Source organism: Bos indicus, chromosome 8 (genome assembly GCF_029378745.1).
Source record: "Bos indicus isolate NIAB-ARS_2022 breed Sahiwal x Tharparkar chromosome 8, NIAB-ARS_B.indTharparkar_mat_pri_1.0, whole genome shotgun sequence".
NCBI lineage: Eukaryota > Metazoa > Chordata > Mammalia > Artiodactyla > Bovidae > Bos > Bos indicus.
In genome coordinates this window covers 24,840,695-24,862,209 of record NC_091767.1, presented here as the reverse complement: position 1 = coordinate 24,862,209, position 21,515 = coordinate 24,840,695, and the positions used below count along the sequence as shown (strand labels likewise).

General features: G+C 41.6%; 1 long non-coding RNA gene across 1 annotated transcript; it reads left to right on the top strand.

The window, feature by feature from the left end:
* Position 1: 1 nt before the first annotated feature.
* On the top strand, positions 2-21,180 carry LOC139184535 (uncharacterized). Its single transcript, XR_011568022.1, has 3 exons — positions 2-273; positions 18,636-18,731; positions 18,874-21,180. It is a non-coding gene; the product is annotated as an uncharacterized lncRNA (long non-coding RNA).
* The last annotated feature ends 335 nt before the right edge of the window (positions 21,181-21,515 follow it).

Genomic DNA, 21,515 nt, shown 5'->3' with positions numbered 1-21,515 from the left:
ATCAGCGGTTGGGAGATAAGAGTCGGTAGGCGGTGCGTACGAGGCGGCACAGGTTTAGTACGGAAGACTAGTTTTTCTACTGCTTGTTCTTTCCCGTTTGATTCTGGGTTAGGAAGCAGTTCTGCTCGGTCCCGGACACTGCTTCTGATGATACCAAGGAAGGAGGCGGGATCGGAGTTCTACTATCCTGCGCTCTCCTGTACCTCAGGCTCCATCCGAAGATTTCCAGTTTAGGAGCGTGCCCTGCCCTGGTTCCGGTCTTGAAAGATTGTGGTTTGATTTTTCTTAAATACTTGATCATCCACGTCCTTTAACCGCTTTGCAGTCATCGTTCTGTCACGTGCGTGAGTGCTAAGTTCCTTGGGTCGAGTCCGACTCTTGGGACCCCATGGAATGAAGCCCTCCAGGCTCCTCTGTCCATGTGATTCTTCAGGCAAGAATACTGGAGTGGGTTGCCATGCCCTCCCCCAGATAATCTCCCGACCCGGGGATGGAACCCGCGTCCCTTCTGTCTCCTGGATTGGCATGCGGGTTCTTTACCACTATCGCCACCTGCAGTTCTATCACAGAATGATGCATTCAGCCAGCGTTTCTTGGAAGCCAGTTAACCATAGTTTACTCTTAGTCCCGGTGTAGAGCCTCTCTGCTTTCTGCCTTTTTTCTGCGATCTTTTTAAAACGCAAAGTTCTGTCACTCCATTGTTGGAGATGCACAATTTATTTCCCACTACAATTAAATACTTTCCAAATTTCTAAACCTACTTTCATATATTTTTCACAGTCAAAAACTCAGCTTTTGCCATTTGTTAATGCCATGCAAGGCTTTCAGCTTACATGTCCCTCTTAAGAGAAGCCTTTCCTGACCACACAACCGGAAATTGTATTCCTCTCTAGTGTAGCACTATTTTCCTTTATCAGTTCAGTTCAGTCGCTCAGTCGTGTCCGACTCTTTGCGACCCCATGAATCGCAGCACACCAGGCCTCCCTGTCCATCACCAACTCCTGGAGTTCACTCAGACTCACGTCCATCAAGTCAGTGATGCCATCCAGCCATCTCATCCTCTATCGTCCCCTTCTCCTCCTGCCCCCAATCCCTCCCAGCATCAGAATCTTTTCCAATGAGTCAACTCTTCGCATGAGGTGGCCAAAGTACTGGAGTTTCAGCTTTAGCATCATTCCTTCCAAAGAACACCAGGGCTGATCTCCTTCAGAATGGACTGATTGGATCTCCTTGCAGTCCAAGGGACTCTCAAGAGTCTTCTCCAACACCACAGTTCAAAAGCATCAGTTCTTCGGCGCTCAGGCTTCTTCACAGTCCAACTCTCACATCCATACATGACCACAGGAAAAACCATAGCCTTGACTAGACGAACCTTTGTTGGCAAAGTAATGTCTCTGCTTTTGAATATGCTGTCTAGGTTGGTCATAACTTTTCTTCCAAGGAGTAAGCGTCTTTTAATTTCATGGCTGCAGTCACCATCTGCAGTGATTTTGGAGCCCAAAAAAATAAAGTCTGACACTGTTTCCACTGTTTCCCCATCTATTTCCCATGAAGTGATGGGACCAGATGCCATGATCTTTGTTTTCTGAATGTTGAGCTTTAAGCCAACTTTTTCATTCTCCACTTTCACTTTCATCAAGAGGCTTTTGAGTTCCTATTCACTTTCTGCCATACGGGTGGTGTCATCTGCATATCTGAGGCTATTGATATTTCTCCCGGCAATCCTGATTCCAGCTTGTGCTTCTTTCAGTTCAGCGTTTCTCATGATGTACTCTGCATATAAGTTAAATAAGCAGGGTGACAATATACAGCCTTGATGTACTCCTTTCCCAATTTGGAACCAGTTTGTTGTTCCATGTCCAGGTCTAACTGTTGCTTCCTGACCTGCATACAAATTTCTCAAGAGGCAGATCAAGTGGTCTGGTATTCCCATCTCTTTCAGAATTTTCCACAGATTATTGTGATCCACACAGTCAAAGGCTTTGGCATAGTCAATAAAGCAGAAATAGATGTTTTTCTGGAACTCTCTTGCTTCTTCCATGACCCAGTGGATGTTGGCAATTTGATCTCTGGTTCCTGTGCCTTTTCTAAAACCAGCTTGAACATCAGCAAGTTCACGGTTCACGTATTGCTGAAGCCTGGCTTGGAGAATTTTGAGCATTACTTTGCTAGCGTGTGAGATGAGTGCAATTGTGCGGTAGTTTGCACATTCTTTGGCATTGCCTTTCTTTGGGATTGGAATGAAAACTGACCTTTTCCAGTCCTATGGCCACTGCTGAGTTTTCCAAATTTGCTGTCATATTGAGATCAGCACTTTCACAGCATCATCTTTCAGGATTTGAAATAGCTCAACTGGAATTCCAGTTATAATTTTCCTTTATAGTACTATTTAATCATGATACATAAATGGTCTGCTTATGGTCTGTCTGCATACTAGATGGTAAATTAGGCTAGGTCTCATAACTTCACTAAGGTATACTCAGGAAGCAGTAAAATGCATGGCTCTTAATAAGTAAGGCTCAGTAATATGTGATCATAACCCTAGTTTTGATATGTATTAGTCTTTCAGAGTGTGGTAGTATGGAGCCAGCCAGCAGAGGAAGAATGAGTTGAGTGTATTACAGTAAATCTTGAATCAGCAATGATTCAGCTCTTAATAGAACAGAAAGATGCAGGGAAAATACGGTGCATTTGATAGTCCTCCAGAACATTGTTGGGAGAATGAAAATCCAGGTGATCTAACTTTGAAACCCACAGTACCCTGAAGAATGGAACACTTACTATCTATTACGTATTTACTCCATAGTTTTTCCTCAAGAAAAAAACCCCTACATTTAAAATAAATTTTTACTTTCCAAGATTATCACATCCATCTTCTGCTTCGGTATCACAAAGTTTTGAGTTTAGGCCTGCTTCACATTCAAAGTTGAAAGATTGTGCTAAACCCTATTTGTGTGGTAAGTCGCTTCAGTTGTGTCTGACTCTTTGCGACCTTGTGGACTGTAGCCCACCAGGCTCCTCTGTCCATGGGATTCTCCAGGCAAAAATACTGGAGTGGATTATCATGGCCTCCTCCAGGAGATCTTCCTGACCCAGGGATCAAACCCATGACTCTTATATCTCCTGCATTGGCAGTTAGGTTCTTTACCACTAGCGCCATCTGGGAGGCCCAAATCCTGTGTAATAAGTAAGTGTTAGTCGCTCAGTCGTGCCCAACTCTTTGCGACCCCATGCACTGCCGCCCACCAGGCTCCTATGTCCATGAGATTTTCCAAGCAAGAATACTGGAATGGTTGCCATTTCTTTCTCCAGAGGATCTTCCCTGACCCAGGAATCGAACCCAGGTCTCCTGCACTGCAGGCAGATTCTTAACCAACTGAGCTACAAGGGAAGATATTAGTGTAGAAAGTGTGGCCAAATGATGTATTTAAATTCAGTATATGTAATTTTTGTTATTAAGGTGAAATTGACGTAGCATAAAACCATTCATTTTTATGTGAACAATTAATTCAGTGGCATTTAGCACTCACAGTGTTGTTTGGTCAGCACCTCTATTGGTGCCAAGACAGTTTCATCACCCCAAAAGGAAACCTTATATCCATTAAGCAATTGCTCCCCATTCCCCTCTTCCACCAGCTCCTAGTAGCCACAATCTGTGCACTGTCTATATGAATTTACTTAATCTATATATTTCATATAAATGAAATTATACAGTATGTGATCTCTGTATCTGCCTTCAAATTTTTTTTACATTCATCCACATTGTAGTGCGTATCTGTTTTTTAATTCCTTTTAATGACTGAATAATATCACTTTGTACGTGTAGGTCACAGTTTGTTTATCCATTCATCCACCAATAGACATTTGGGCTGTTTCCAACTTTTTTTTTAAAGTTTATTTTTGGCTGCACTGGGTCTTCATTGCTGTGCTTTCTCCAGTTGTGGCAAATGAGGGCCACTCTCTAGTTGCAGCTTCTCAACGTGGTGGCTTCTCCTGCTGTGGAGCATGAGCTCCAGGGTGGGTGGGCTCAGTAGTTGTGGCCAGCAGACTCCAGAATGCAGGCTCAGTAGTTGTGGTGCAGGGGCTTAGTTTCCCCACAGAATATGAAATCTTCCTGGACCAGGGATCAAACCCATGTCCCCTGTGCTGGCAGGCAGATTTTTAACCACTGGACCACCAGGCAAGAGGTGGTGATTGCACAACACTGTGATCTAAATTGTTCATGTGAAAATGAATGATTTTATGCTGTGTCAATTTCACCTTAACAACAAAAATTACATACACTGAATTTAAAGGCATCATTTGGGCACACTCTTTACATTAATATCAGATGATCAAACAGGATTTCAGCCTGCCAGGTGGCGCTAGAAGTCCTGTTTCCCACCAGAAGTCCTGTTTGCAACTTCTGACTACTGTAAATAGTGGTGGTATGTTGAGCACCTATTTTTAGTCCTTTGGGGTATATAGGAGGAACTGCTGGGTCATGTGGTAATTCTGTGCCTCCTAGGAGAACTGCTAAACTGTTCGGTTTCATTTTTCATTCTCCTCAGAAATGTATGCATTTGTTATTTTGTTACTTTATCTCTCCTTTTAAATTATAGTCTTCCTAGTCGGACAGAGCAACTTCACTTTCACTTTTCACTTTCATGCATTGGAGAAGGAAATGGCAACTCCAGTATTCTTGCCTGGAGAATCCCAGGGCTGGGGAGCCTGGTGGGCTGCCGTCTATGGGGTCGCACAGAGTCGGACACGACTGAAGCGACTTAGCAGCAGCAGTAGCAGGTCTGAAGTGGTACCTCAGTGTGGTCTTGATTTTCATGTCCCTAATGACTAATTATGTTGAGCATCTTGGCCATTTGTATATTTTCTGTAGAGAAATGTTTATTCAAGCCCTTTGCCCTTTTTTTTTTCTAAGCTCTATTTTTATTGAAGTAGTAGTAGTGAGTTAATATGAGGCAAATAGTAAAATCCAGAACTATTCCTCAGGTTTTTGTCTTTTCTAGTGCATTTTTTATTGTGGTAAAAGACATGAAATTTACCGTCTTAACAATTTTTAAGTATGCAGTTCAGTCGTGTTAAATATATTCACGTTGCTGTGAAACTATCTCCAGAACTATTTCCTCTTGCAAAACTGGAACTCTGGACTCATAAAACAGCTCCCTTTTTCCCTTCTCCTCATCGCTGGTAACCATCAGTCTTATATATCTATGAATTTGACTACTTTAGGTAATTGATACAATTAGAATCATACAGTACATGTCTTCTTGTGGCTGGTTTATTTCACTAAACATAATGTCCTCAAGGGTCATCCATGCTGTAGCATGTGACAAGATTTCCTTCCTTTTTAAGACTGAAAAATATTTCATTGTATTTATATACCACATTTTATGTATCCATCTGTCTGTTGGTGAACATTTGGATTGCTTCCACTTCTTAGCTGTTGTCAATTCTGGTATTAACATAGACATGCATATCTCTTGGAGACCCTGTTTTCAATTCTTTTGTATATATATCTAGAAGTGAGATTGCTGGATCATATGGTAATTCAATTTTAAATTTTAAGGAATGATGCTAAAGCTGAAACTCCAGTACTTTGGCCACCTCATGCGAAGAGTTGACTCATTGGAAAAGACTCTGTTGCTGGGAGGGATTGGGGGCAGGAGGAGAAGGGGACGACAGAGGATGAGATGGCTGGATGGCATCACTGACTCGATGGACATGAGTTTGAGTGAACTCCGGGAGATGGTGATGGACAGGGAGGCCTGGCGTGTTGCGATTCGTGGGGTTGCAAAGAGTCAGACACGACTGAGCGACTGAACTGAATTTCCATAGAAGTTGCACCATTTCATAATCCCACAAGGGCTCTTTTCGTATATTTGAATTGGCTTGTTTTCTTATTGAATTGTAAAATTTCTTTATATATTCTGAATGCTATACCCTTATTAGATATATAATGTCCAAATATTTTTTCCCATTTTATAGGTATCTTTCCACTTTCTTGATAAAGTCCATAGATGTACAATGGTTTTAAATTTTGATATAGTCCAGTTATCTAATTTGTCTGTTGTTGATTGTGCTCACATTCTCATATCTGAGACAAAACCATTGCCAAATCCCAAATCCCTATATTCTTCTCCAATAACTTTATGGTTTGAGTTCTTGTATTTAGGTTGTTGATCCATTTTGAGTTAGTTTGTTAATGTGGTTTGCAGTTGGGAGCACAACTCCATTCTTTTGCACATGGACATCCAGTTGTCCTACCACCATTTGTTGAAGAGGATATCCTTTCCCTCTTTGAATGACCTTGGCACTTATGTTGAAAATCAATTGGCCATAGATGTACAAGTTTATTTCTGGCCTCTCGAGTCTGTTCCATTGATTTATGTATCTCTCTCTTTATGCCAGCACCACACTATTTTGATGTGTAGCTTTGCAGTAGGTTTCAAAATCAGGAACTGGAGTCCTTGACTTTTTTGAGGGCTTTTTTTTAGTTCTTTGGGATCCCATATGAATTTTTTACTCCTATATGCAATGTATGCTCTTGGAATTTTGATATGGATTGCATTTAACCTATATATCAATTTGGGGAGTATTGCCATTTTTATGACATTGTCTTTCACCTTATGAACATGATATGTCTCTCTATGTATTTAGGTCATCTTTAATTTTTTTCAGTACTGTTTTGTGGTTTTCAGTATGTAAGTCTTTCCCCTGCTTGACTAAGTTTATTCCTAGATATTTTGTTCTTGTGGATAACATATGATATATATTTTATATATATATATATATTATATATATATATGCATGCATATACTATTTTTTCTAAGCCATTTGAAATTCAGAAGTATTTCACTTCTGAATACTTAAGGATATATTCTAAGAACACATAGCCTCAATATTGTTATCCCATCTAAAACTTATTATTTATATAATACATTCTACTATGCAGCCCATTTTTTAATTTTACTGATTACCCATAAATCTCTTTAGTTTTTCCCTCAAACCTATCAGCTCCAGAGCCTGGCCCCACCCATCAGCAGGTGAATACCAGCCCCAGGATCCCCTGGGCCATGTAACCAGCAGACACTGCGTGAGATAGGGCCTAGTAGCTAATCAGACTATTGGCCAGCTCCACCTACCAACATATCCAAACAAAGGAACAAGACAAAACTCCAGAAAAAGAACTAAACAAAGTGGTAATAAGCAGTTTACCTGATAGAGAGTCCAAGGTAAAGACCATAAAGAGACTCAATGAACTTGGGAAAAGACTGGATGAACACAGTGGGAAATTTGATAGAGTAAAAATATATAAAGAAGAACCAAGCACAGCCAAATACAATAATGGAAATAAAAAATACATTAGAAAGGATCAATAATTCATACTACACAAGGCAATCTACAGACTTAATGTAGTTCCTATCAAAACGCCAAAGTCAGGGAATTCCTTGGCTATGCACTGGTTAGGACTCCATGCTCTCACTGCCTGGGGCCTAGGTTCAATCCCTGATCAGGAAACTAAGGTCCCACAATTTGGCACTGCAACCCAATTTCTTTTAAAAAGTCATTTTTCACAAAACTAAAACATACAATTCTAAATTTGTATGAAAACATAAAAGACTCCAAATGGTCAAACAATCATGAGAAAGAAGAAGAAAACTAGAGGCATCATGCTTCCTGATTTTAAAATATAATGAAGTTACAGTAATCAAAACAGTATGCTACTGGCATAGAAAGAGACATATGGATCAATGGAACAGAATAGAGAGCCTAGAAATAAACCCACACTTACATGGTCAATCTATGACAAAGGAGGCAAGAATATGAAATGGAAAAATAGTGTTGGGGAAACAGGACAGCTACGTGCAAAAGAAACTGGACTGCTTTCTCACACCATAGACAAAAACAAACTCAAAATGAATTAAAACTTAACACAATGTTGTAAAGTAATTAGCCTCCAATTAAAATAAATAAATTAAAAAAATTAAAAAAAGATCCTACATTCTGCAATTAAGATCTGGCACAGACAAAATGAAAACCAAAACAAAATAGGAGTCATTCTTAGCAGTCCAGTCCACAGGCTAGAGTAGTTTGTCTCTTGTAACTGAACCCTGACTGAATATAACTATTTTAGCCCTTCAGTCTTTCAAGTTGTCATCTTTCAAAGCAAGTAAATTACCCAAAATTAAAGGCTTCAAGCTAACTCATAAGGTCCACAATCTGGTAAAATTCTAGGTAAGGCAAATAACTTTATGCTGTTTCCTTTAATTTCCTGGTAAATTAATTAAGAAGGATATGGTTTTATCTGCTCTTCTTATTAAATTTATATACCATTAAAAAAATTAAGTACAAGATCTGAAACTATCAACCTCCAAGAAAAGAAAAAACAAAGGCCGTACGCTCTTTGATATTGGTCTTACCAATATTTTTTTTTGATGTGTCTATTCAGGCAAGGGAAACAAAAGTAAAAATAAATCTTGCACCAAACTAAAAAAACTTTTGCTCAGTGAAGGAAGCTATCAACAAAATGGAAAGTCTGCCTATGAATGGGAGAAGATATTTGCAAACAATATATCCCATAATAGGTTCATATCCAAAATATACAAAGAACTTGTTTACTCAAAAAAAAAAAAAAAGGATGAAAAATGGCCAGAGGACATGAATAGACATTTTTCCAGAGAAGTCATAAAAGTGGTCAACAGGCAAACGAAAAGATACTCAGCATCACTAATCACCAAGGAAATGCAAATTCCAAGAGATGATGAGATGATGAGGATGATGAGATATATCATCCATCATAAAAGGAATATTCAAAATAACATCAGCAAGATGGCTGAATACTTTCTTGCTCCTACCCCTCTCATCAAAGACAACCATTCAGCATCCATCAGGGAGAAAAGTGCCTTTGTGGCAGCTTTGGGACCCAAGTTTATTGTGAAACCTTAGTCCAGTCCCAAACCAGGGAGAGATATTTTGTGAAGGTAGTCCTGAATCCAGGGTGCTGACTTCACTGGTCACAGACTTGAAACAGTCCTCAGATACAGAGGACTAAGGTCCCACAATTTGGCACTGCAACCCAATTTCTTTTAAAAAGTCATTTTTCACAAAACTAAAACATACAATTCTAAATTTGTATGAAAACATAAAAGACTCCAAATGAGAAAGAAGAAGAAAACTAGAGGCATCATGCTCCCTGATTTTAAAATATAATGAAGTTACAGTAATCAAAACAGTATGCTACTGGCATAGAAAGAGACATATGGATCAATGGAACAGAATAGAGAGCCTAGAAATAAACCCACACTTACATGGTCAATCTATGACAAAGGAGGCAAGAATATGAAATGGAATATGAAATACAGTCCTCTGTATCTGAGGATTCGGCTACAGCACCATTTGGCTTTGGTTCTGTCACCAGCACTGTTCACTAAGGGACCCAGAAGGTGTCACGCCTATCCATGCATTTGACAACAGGCACTCAGACCTCAGTCTTGCTGTAGATTCCGAAGTGGCTTATGAACAGGGTCTAGCCAGTCTTGCCTGTGATCTGGGAATCCTTGCATATATCCCTCCTAACTCAGTCAAACTGTAGATTTTAAAATAACCTTTAACTGGGATTCAGTCCATCCTAGTCACAGTTAGCAAACAGTCCTGCTAATGGAAGGACTCAGCAGCAGATGCTCTAAACCCTAAAATGGCCCTATACTTGGTTCCAGCGCCTCTGATCATGGCTATGAAGCCGTCCAGCCCACCCAGGGAACCTGGTAGGAGACCCTCCAATCCACACCTCCAGACCTCCACACCTCCAGTAAGGTCTGCAGACCTTACTCTTGTATGTGAAACCTGAAATAACCATGGGCCTCGGTTTCACCCCTTCTCAGCCACAGTCCAGAATCAGTTGTGCCTGTCCAGGGATTCATCCAATTACCAGGTCCTCCCATGGACCTGGTAAGAACTCCAGGTACCTGCTAGTAGGCTGCTTCCTGAGGACCCAGCTGTGGAAACTGAAGCAGATCCTACCAGAATATTGAACAAAGTACTAGAGGTAGTCCCATACCAGACATACCAGATCAGACAGAATTTACACTTGCCCAAACCTCTGGTAACATCCTGCCAGCTAGGGAGTCCGCCCACCCCCACAGACCCAGCCACATCACATAACTGGTTCTCATCCAGCAAGACTGCAATTCTGAAAGTAACCCATCATCCCAGGGAACTGACAGGACCTCTCAGAGATATCTGCACCCCTATGTTCATTGCAGCATTGTTCACAATAGGCAAGACAGGAAAACAACCTAAGTGTCTGCTGACAGATGAATAAATAAAGAAATTTTTTCCTGATGGTCCAGGTCTTAGGACTTGGCACTCCCACTGCAGGGTCCCTGGGTTCAATCCCTGCTAGGGGAACTAATATTCTACAAAAAAAGAAAAAGAAAGAAAATTTGGTATCTGTCTATCTGTAATGGAATAGTATTCATCCATTTTTAAAAAACTGCTATTTGCAATAACAGGGACAGCTCTTGAGGGTGTTATGCTGAGGGAAATAAATCAGAAGACAAAATACTGTGTGGCCTCACTGATTTGTGGAATCTAAAAATAAAAAGAGCAGAACTCATAGAAGTAGGATTAGAATGGTGGTTGTCGGGCTGAGAGGTGGTAGAAATGGGAGCACACTGAGTGTTAATCGTCAGTGGGATACACAAGCAGAGAGATCCAGGCACTTTCAGGTACGTAGGCTTGAAGGCTGAGTGACTCAAATGTAAAAGGTGGGTTTGGAGTGGGGGGCCCGTATTAACATGCTGGGGATGCCATAACAAAATACCGCAAACGAGGTGACTGAAGAACAGAAATAAATTTTCTCACAATTCTGGGTGGAGCTAGAAATCTGAGGCCAAGGTGTCAGAGGATTGGTTTCCTCTGAGGCCTCTCCTTGGCTTGTAGCTGGCCATGTTCTCTCTCATATCCACGTGGCCTTTCCTCTGTGTGTGTCTGGGTCCCCATCTCCTCTTCCTCTAAGGACACCAGTCATATTGAATTAGAGCCCTGCCCAATAATTTCATTTTAACTGAATTATCTCTTTAAAGACCGGATCTTCAAAATACAGTTATATTCTGAAATACTGGGGATTAGGACTTCTACGTGAGAATTTGTGGGGGACACAATCCAACTCCTAACAGGGCCCAAAGGTCAAGTCTCTTGACTATGAAGAGCCCGACTAAATGGAACACATTTTGTATTCAATAGCGACTTAGCAGCAGCAGCAGCAGCACTGAGTTAAAGTACTTCTCAAAGCACTCAGTAAAGGTATTGGGTTGGTCAAAGAGTTTGCTTGGGTTTTCCCAAAACGTCTTAGAGAAAAACCCAAGGGAACTTTTTGGCCAGCCCAATAAAATTTCCCCTAACTCACCGAGAAAATGAGTTTTTCAAGTGTGTTTAGGGAAAGAGGCATTTTCCAAAAGGAGGTGTAAACACAGAAAGGAAGAGAAGTAGTAAGGAAGGAAATGGAACTCGAGCATTTCAGTAAGCTGTCTCATATTTGGCTCAAGTCAAGCAAACAGGAAAGAAAGATCATTTAGACAAAAACTAAATTTCAAGGGCAATTTCTACTTGTAGGAAGAAACTAATTTTAAAACATGCCATGCTGTGTTTGGGAAAGGAAGCTAAATCAAAGAAATGAAGTTAGGAAAACTTCTTGCCAGTATTCCTCTAAGTATATGCAGGAGCAAGAATTACAATGGCTTTCTCACCCCTTGGGTCAGGGGCTAAGGGATGTTTTTGCAGGTTTGTGGAAAACAAGCTCTGGCATATGTTGAAATATTTGGTGGTGGGCAGGAAGGAAAGGGGATGACAAGAAAAATACTAGAATAAATCTTTTTTTTTTTTTAAATCAGATTAAGTCACTATATCACAGCAATCTTCTTTTTGTCCCACCTATTTTCATTCTTTAATAGCTATGTGGCCTTGGACAACTTATGCATTTCATTCTCTCCATTCCTTAATTTCACCATCTGTAAAATAGTGGTAATACCTTCTTTATAGAGTTTGTGTCAGAGACAAATGAACTTACACTTGGAAAGAGTTAAACAGCTCTGGGAGTGAGTATGGTAGACTCTCAATGAGCGTTAGTCGTCCTCACCATCCTCACCACATCATCACCTGTCATCACCTACATCCCTCTAACTCTGCTCCTGTCACTCTCATTTCCAGAAATGTTTCCTTTCCCCTCCCTCTAAGCTGTGGTGCTCTGGGGAGGCTTTCCCTGAGGGTTCCAGCCTAGGCTGATCTTGCTACGAGGAGGAGATGGCAGGCTGAACTTGGTGCTGAGATGCTGTATTAATTCAGTTGGTGGACAGCCTTGAGGCATTACTGAGAACACACCTTCTGGACTCAACAAATTCACATGGCAATTTCATAAAAAATTGGCACTGAGGTTCCAGCAGTTTCTTCCATGAGTGGAAGTTGAGAGTGGGATTTAATCTAGTCGAAGTCGTCATCCAGTAGGAAACCACACAGATCCTAGAAGCACCAGAGAGAGAGGGCGGGGAGAGCTGTGGCTCAGATATAGCCTGGGTCCAATCCCATCCACTTCCTGTTCCTCACTGATTGGCCCGAAAGGTCGCCATGACGAAAATTCATGAGCTGTTTGTAGTTCGTTGGTATCTGCAAGGAGATACCCGGATTATTCTCTGAAATTATTACTATAAATCCTGTCAAAGGTTTCTTCAAAATGCATACCCTAAAATACATTCGTAATGTCTTCATATGGAGAGAAATCCCAGCCCTTGTGGTGGGTCCACTCACTTTGGGAATTGTCAGATATTTCTAGGATTAAATTTCTTTACATTTTCACACTTCAGAGGAGGGTCAAGTGTCCTCTAACTTACCATTTGTTCCCCAGGCTGCACAGCTAATTAGAAAGAAGAAAAATCTGTGGCTCTTCTTGGTGTCTAGCTTGTAACCTTCCTGGTAATGACTGTCTCTATCTACAGAAGATACTAAATTTTACATTCTTGCCTCCAACTATTATAACGATTAGAGAATTTAGTAAAAAAAAAAAAAAAAGATCTTCTCGGCCCCAATCTTCTTCACTTTAAAGCCCTTGACCTCTTACCTGGACCTCTCTTTTTCAGTAGACAGTGTTTCTTCCCATTTCTTGCAGAGGTATGAATTGCTTTGGGGCTTCCCAGGTGGCCCAGTGGTAAAGAATCCACCTGCCAATGCAGGAGCTCTAGGAGACAATGGTTTGATCCCTGGGCGGGACGATTGCCTGGAGAAGGGAATGGCAAATCGCTCTAGTATTCTTGCCTGGGAAATCCCATGGACAGAGGAGCCTGGTGGGGTGCAGTCTATGGGGTCACAGAGGGTTGGACACGACTTAGTGATTAAACAACAATGAATTGCTTCAATCTTCTCTCACCCTCCACATGTGTCCAGGTGTTCATATACAGCCTCCATATTCTCCTCTTTCTTTGCATAGAGTTCTGTTAGGACACTTGGTTTTAAGTCACAGAAATCCTATCAAACTAGCTGAAGCAAAAATGTGACTTCACTATGAGGGTTCCAGTTTATCTTCGGAACATTTCTGTGTGGCTAGATCTCTGAGCAGAGCTCAAACCAGGGACTTGTTTTCCACCAAGACTGTCTCTTGTCTATACAATTCTCTTTGGAACTGCTTCATTATTCTCTTATGCTGGGTACCAGTTCTGCCTACGTCTCCATCCATTGGAACAAGTTACCAATAGTGCCTCAGTTCAAATCTCCATTCCATTAGACAGCTAGATGAAACTGGAAGAGCTCAGTTCTGCTTCCAGATTCCCATGGGTGCATTCTGATTAGTCAGCCTGAGCCAAGTCAATGAACTCTAGCCATGGAGTTGGGTCACAGGGTGTTACCACGGCTGTTCCTATGGTAGCCAGCTGAATGGCGGTGGGGGCAGGGGAAGGTGGGAGGTGGGCAGGAGAAGGTCCCAGAAAAGGAGAGGATTCTGGGACAAAACAATATGTCTACTCCATGGTGTCCCTTCTCTCCAGGCAAATTATATTTCACTTCTTTGCATCTCCTTCATCTCTTTTACATTTTCAATCTGTTTTTCTATCTGGGCATTAAAATTTGCTCAAGGCCCTCCTCTACTAGAAGACCATCCCATAACTCTTCTTCAAGCTCCTGCCCAATCGTGTACCTTTTTTTTTTTCCCACCGAATAAATTTCATTTGCCCTTTGCTCACATTTTACCCCAACCTGGTCTCCTCCCACCTCCATTTCCTCAAGGAGTTTCTTGGTGTTCGAAAGGCTGAAGACAAGGCAGAATGAAGGCAGCGTGAAACGTATAGGCCACGGTGAGCAGGTGTGATATCTCTGACGTGCCGGAGACCCCTCCCGACCCATCTCAGTAGCCACAGAGCCCAGCCCCAAGGGCCCCTGGACTGTGAGGCGTGGTACTAACCAGTCCCTGACCTTTTGAGCTTCCTGGTTCCAAGGAGTCTTTGGCCACAGCTCCGCCTGGACCCCACCCCGGCTGCTGATAGTAGGTTTGTTTATCAAAGCCTCCTTTGGTGAAAGGACCTTCTCACACCGAGGCCTGGGGGTGGGGAGGTGCCTTTCAGGCCCTTTGCCATTCACTTCCTCAGGTGAGAATAACTTCCCTGCCAGGCCTGTGTCCCTTAGAATGAAGGAGAAGGTAACAACCACGGGTTGGACCGGAACTGCTACTTTCAGGGTACTTCCTGGTGAAGATGGAGCCCCCAGAACTTGTTCCCCAACCTGCCTTTCTGGTGCTCTGCGGTATATAGGTGCTTATGGAGACATCCTATTTAACGGAGCCCTTTGCTGCTGTAATTTTTTTTTTTTTAACTCTTTACTATGGTAAATTTTAAACACATCGAAAGTAGAGAGACTAGTTTTACAGGTCTACCACCCAGGTTCAACCACTAAGGTTCAACAATAAACCATTTTAAAGCCAATGTCGTTCCCTCTATACGATCAAACCAACACCCTTTCCCCAAATCTCAAAGCAAATCTCAGAAATGTTTTATCTGTAAATATTTCAGTATGTATCTCTAAACAATCATGTCCCTTTTTGGGGGTTTATTTTTTATTTTGGCATGGTTTATTAAGGTATAACTTATTAATACATGCAGTAAAATTTTCCTTTCTTAGGTACAGTTCTGAGGTTTTAGAAACTCAGTCAGATAACCACACACCCAGGAAATGGAATAGTTCCATTACTCCTCAAAATTTCCCTGTGCCTTTTTGAAGCCAACTCCGACTCCCATCCTCAAGTAACCACGAGTATGTGCTAAGTCGCTTCAGTCATGTCCGACTTTGTGCGACCCTGTAGACTGCAGCCCCCCAGGCTCTTCTGTCCATGGAATTCTCCAGGCAAGAATACTGGAGTGGGTTGCCATGCCCTCCTCCAGGGAATCTTCCCAACACAGGGCTCAAATCTGAGTCTTTTATGTCTCCTGCATTGGCAGGCAGGTTTTTTACCACTAGTGCCACCTGGGAAGCCCATTTTAATTCCTTGAAAGTGAAAGTGAAGTTGCTCAGTTGTGTCCGACTCTTTGCAACCCCATGGAGGGTAGCCTACCAGGCTCTCCAATCCATGGGATTTTCCAGGCAAGAATACTGGAGTGGGCTGCCATTTCCTTCTCCAGGGGCTCTTCCCAACCCAGGAATCGAACCCGGGTCTCCTGCATTGCAGACAGACGCTTTACCGTCTGAGCCACTAGGGAAGCCCTTTAATTCCTTAGTTTTGCCTTTTCTAGAATGTCATAAAAATGGAATCATAAAGTATGTACCCTCTTGAAGAATCACCTTTTAAAATGTAATCATCGTCACTACACCTCTCCAGTCAGCAATAATTCCCCCATAGCAAATATCCAGTGTTCACATTTCTGCACTTGCTCTAAAAAACATTTGCTTATACCCTGATTAAGGATCTAAACAAAGAATTGCTATTGGTTGTTACACCTCTAGAGAAAATCTAGAAATTTCCTCCTCATTTTTTGTTTTAAGAAATGAGGTTGTCATGAAGGGTTTCCCTTAATCTGGATTTATTTTATTTTTTAATATTTATTTTTATTTATTTATTTGGCTGTGCTGGGTCTTAGCTGCAGCATGCAGGGTTGTGGCATGTGGTATCTAGCTCCCTGACTAGGGATCGAACCTGGGTCCCCTGCATCAGGCATGTGGTGTCTTAGCCACTAGATCACCAGGGAGTCCTAATTTGGAATTTATTGACTGCATCTGCATGTTATCCTTGCTTCCATTCCCAGAGCCCTGCTTCTAAAATCTGGTGAACAGACCAGCAGCACTGGCATCACCTGGGAGTTTGTTAGAAATGCAGAATCTTGGACCCCAGTCAACCCCACCTGGGTTTCCCAGGTGGCACTAGTGATAAAGAGTCTGCCTGCCAATGCAGGAGACGCAAGAGACCCAGCTTGTCTTTCTGGGTTGGGAAGATTACCTGGAGTAGGAAATGGCAACTCACTCCAGTATTCTTGCCTGGAAAATTCCATGGGCAGAGGAACCAGGCGGGCTATAGTCCAGGGGCCACACAGAGTCAGAAACGACTGAGCACACACACAAGAACTATAGAATCAGAATTTGCATTTTTAACATTTTTAACAAGATCTCCAGGTGATTCACCTCCCGTGAATGGTAGTTTTGATCTAGTTTAGGTTCACTGCTTTGGGGGGACAAGGCTGCTTTGTAGGTGATGTTGCATCCTTGATTTTTTCTCAACCCAACACATCTGCTCCGGTCTGTCAGGACTTGTGCCTCTTGTTACTCAGGCCTCTGAGAAATGCAGCCATGCCCAAGGATCTGCCCTCTGCCTGCCTCCATTCTCTTTCTCTCCTGAGACCCAGTGAGCTCACTTACCCACAGTGAGCTCATTTACCCCAGGGCTCAGATGTCACCTTTAAAGTCACAATCCACAAATCTTTCTGATCCTGACCTGTCCTTGGTCTCCTAATTTACCTTTCTGGTTACTGAAAGAACATGTCTCCCCAAATATTCAGCCTGCCCTTTAATTTAATACAAAGCCTAAATCACTATTTTCTATCTTATCTTCCCTTTCAAGTTAGTAACCCAGTCACTTAATTTTAATTGCTCAGGCTACACTGTTTGAAGTTCTCTTCCATTTTTTTCCTCCACTCTTTTATGTTGTACCTCTAATCAGCAATTAAGCTTTATTCTCCTGTATTTGTCAGCCACCATTAGGTTATGCTGGGGTAAGAAACAATTCCCCCCAGTTTTCATGGTTGACAGCACGAAGTTATATTATGAGTGGATTGTGGACCGACTCCCACTCTGGGCTCTCTATTTGTCTTCTTCATTCTGGGATCCAGGCTGAAGACGCCATCCCAAAACAGGGTTTGGGAAAGGGAAATGAGGAATGGCAGAACTAGAAATCACTTTCAAATCCTCTGCTCAGTCATGGACAAATCAATTCCGTGCACATTTCATTTGCCACAGCCATTGGCAAACTCAAGTCCCACATCCGTGGGTTGGGAAAGTGTGTCGAGTATCTGGAATCAGTAGTGCAACCTATCACAACTCCTATTTTCTATGTCTGCTGCATTCCTTATTTCAATTCCTTTTACCCCTGCCTCAACCTTCACTTCTTGCAGCTTAGGATTCACTTCCTCAGGGAAGCCTTTTCCCTGGTACTCTCAGACAAGATCACATCACCTGCTCTTTGTAGTCGTGGGACTTGTACTCTCTCATAGCATGCAGCATAACTGTAATGAACTATTTATGCAATATTTAATCTCTGGCTTTCCTCCTAGACTGCAAGCTCCATGAAGGCAGACACAACTTCTGCTTTGCTCACCATTTGATCCTTGGCCTCTGGAAAACTGTCTAGGGCACATAGCATATTCAGTAATTCTGTAAATGATGCAAAAGAATAAATGCATTTCTTAATCATGCCCATATTGGGCACCTGGCTTATTGGCAGACTTTATCAATAGTTTCTGATGTCTATTTTATTCTTCATCCATCAAGTTTTCCTTCCTAAAGACCTACTCTTTTCACATCATCTATCAGTCTTTTAATTCAGTCTCCTGTGACTTTTCCTGCTGGAACTGTATTGAAGTTTCCTGAATGATTATGCTGTCTTGGACCCTCATCCTTTTGCACATATTATTTCTTCTAAAGAACTCCCCGTCCTCAGTGCTCTGCCTGGTAAAATACTGTATACCTTGTACATCTTAGTTTGGAGGCTGCCTCCTCTGCTGTGCCTTCTTGGTCTCAGTGCAGACTTGGGCCCCTTTGCATCCACATTCTGTGTCTGAACCTCCATTATAGCAACCTCCATTATAGCAACTGTATTCTAATGGTTTGTGGCTTCTACTAGACTAAGCTCGATGAAGCCAAGAGTGATATTTTCATCTTGTAATTACCGAACACTTACTATAGAGCCTGGCATGAAACAGGTGCTCAAAATTGCTGCTATCCTGTTGCAAGCTATAGTTATTTAACAAAGGAACAGTTTCTCTATCCGGAAAGCAGTGGTCAAAACACATGTTAACAACTTCCATGCACTTCAGGCATGGGCAAAGCCTCAGATTTTCAATTAGAATCAATTTACTTTTATTATACATCCAGTCCTAACATTGTTTGTGTTTTTCCAGGGCAGATTAGAGAAGAAGAGAGGCCTGGTGACAACTGCAGGGAGTGCCCTCTGATGACTGTCAGTAAATAATCCAAGAGCACCCACGGCAGCAAAGGTAGCCACCTTCTTTGAGTGGTTGCACCAGTGTTTCCCTGGTGACGTCTTGCTTTCTGCAGCCCTCCCCCATGGCCTTCTGAGCCTGGAGACTGTCTTAGATAAAAAACAAAAACTTGTGGCTTTTTTTCTTTCTCTCCTAGCTGGAGAAGGGACCAGACTCTGAGCCCTAGTTTCCTGTTGATGAGCCTGATGAAAGAATGACTTCCTTCACTGGATTCTTTTTTTCTTCCTCTTTTCCTTGGTAGCAGCAGCAGCTGCAGTTTTGGCTTGGATTTGTTTTTTCTTTTTTTTTCAGGAAAGCTAAGTATATAGTCCATCTAGTCAAGGCTATGGTTTTTCCTGTGGTCATGTATGGATGTGAGAGTTGGACTGTGAAGAAAGCTGAGCGCTGAAGAATTGATGCTTTTGAACTGTGGTGTTGGAGAAGACTCTTGAGAGTCCCTTGGACTGCAAGGAGATCCAACCAGTCCATCCTAAAGGAGACCATTCCTGGGTGTTCATTGGAAGGACTGATGCTGAGGCTGAAACTCCAATACTTTGGCCACCTAATGCAAAGAGTTGACTCATTGGAAAAGACCCTGATGCTGGGAGGGATTGGAGGCAGGAGAAGAAGGGGATGACAGAGGATGAGATGGCTGGATGGCATCACTGACTTGATGGACATGAGTTTGGGTGAACTCTGGGAGTTGGTGATGGACAGGGAGGCCTGGCATGCTGCGATTCATAGGGTCGAAAAGAGTCGGACACGACTGAGCGACTGAACTGAAGTATATAGTCCAGAGTGAATTTTTTATCGCTACCATGAGTGCTTTGACTAAAACGGTGATTCTCAAACTTGAATGTGGGTCAAAATCACCTGGAGAGCTTGTTGAGCTGGAGGTGCTTGGACTCCATCCTCAGAGTTTCTGATTCAATAGGTCTGGGCTGTGGACCTAGAAATTTGCATTTCTAACAAATTCCTAGGTGGTGCTGGTGCTACTGGTCTCATACCTTGAGAATCACTGGTCTAAACAACAAGCCTCAATCATGACCAATGATAAAAAACTCTGGCCAAACAGCAAAATGCAGAAAATTTCATCTTTGATCATGTACTTCTTGCTTCATTTACAAAAGTGTTTGCCCTTTTTTTTTTGCTCCAAGGGCAGACTTTGTTACTTGATGATTTATTTCCACTTGTGGGACCAGCTGAACTGGATATTTATCGTCAGATATTTACTTAGACCAAAAATAAATAGTTATAAATTCTGTAAAAATAGATGCTGGCATCCTGATTTCCTTGCAAGGGTGGTTCTCCAAAACCTGCTCTCTCCTAGATCTCTATCACTGACTCTTATTTAAACCAAAAGTACCAGCAGCAAACTTAGCATCAGAATTCAGCTGTGCTCTCTTCTCTGCTGTCACACCCTGTATTCCCCACCTTATTCCCAGTCTTCCCAAGCTCTCTTTACTCCAGATATCAGATTTTGTATTAAACTATTAATGGCAGTTTCTAAGGCAACATTCTATTAATATGTCTGCTTCAAAATCAACTACTTAATGACAGGTCATGGTGTTAAGTGACTAAGGTTATATCCATTGAAAAAATGTTAGCAATGGACAGCTTGGATGAAAACATCAGAAAAATGTTAAAACACTTCCAAAAAGGCCAACACAGGCGTATTTGGAGTAATGTAACTTGCATCCTTCATGCTGGTCACCAATGGCTTTTGGCCTGAGCACTGTCATTCCGTGCAGTTGTAATTAGGCAGAACCTAAGGGGTCAGCTTTGATTTTGAAACAGAACTGTCATCCACAATAAGATTTCCTGTGTAGGAAGAAAATTCCCCATCATTCTCTTAGCAGGACTTGGAGAGAAGAATGAATAATATCCAGCAAATTCCAAATTTCACTGGTACTAAAACATTGTTCTGCACTGTAATATTGCTGAATTTTAGGTACATCTTACAATGAATGGGATTTTATAATCATGGTCGGCCAGGTGACAGAGGAGATGGTTTGTCACTGCCTGAACACACACAAACTCAGTGGTTTTTCCTGGTGGGATGACTTGGGGACTGTAATCTCCATGTTTCCGTCAACAAATGGTACACGGACAATTTGGAAAAGAAACATGCTTCCCGTTGTCTGAAAACCTTCTATTGACACCTTCAGGTAAGATCAAGAATATGCCAGCTTTCAAAGGTGTACACGAGATATTCAAGGCTGGAAAGCACACAGTAGTGAAGTACTGTTAAAATTGCTGCATCATCAGGACTTGGTAATTAAGGACACTGGCAGTTTTGAGTCAAAAAATGATTCAGAGGAATAGAGATTCTGTGTGTGAAGAAACTACAGGAATTCCTTAATGAATTTCTTCTGCTTTTATTTTTCTTTTTATTGTGGGCTCAAGGATGATGTATAATGATATATGTCTAAGTCTAAAAGCTCTCATTCAATAAATATTTCAAACTAAATGATAAAAAATCTTTTACAAATGGTTTAATTGGGGATATCTTTCTTTTTAATAGCAGCTCTTAACCTTTTTGATCTGAAGACTCCTATAATACTAAAAACTTAAGGAATATAAAGAACTTTTGTTTAATAATATCTACCAATATTTACCATATTAGAAATTTACAGAGTCTTATTTTTTATTGCAGTATAGTTGATTTACAGTGTTGTTTAGTTGCAGGTGTATAGCAAAGTTATTCAGAGATATATATATATACACATACTTTTTCAGATTCTTTTTCCTTATAGATTATTATAAAATATTGAGTTTAGCTCCCTGTGCTATACAGTA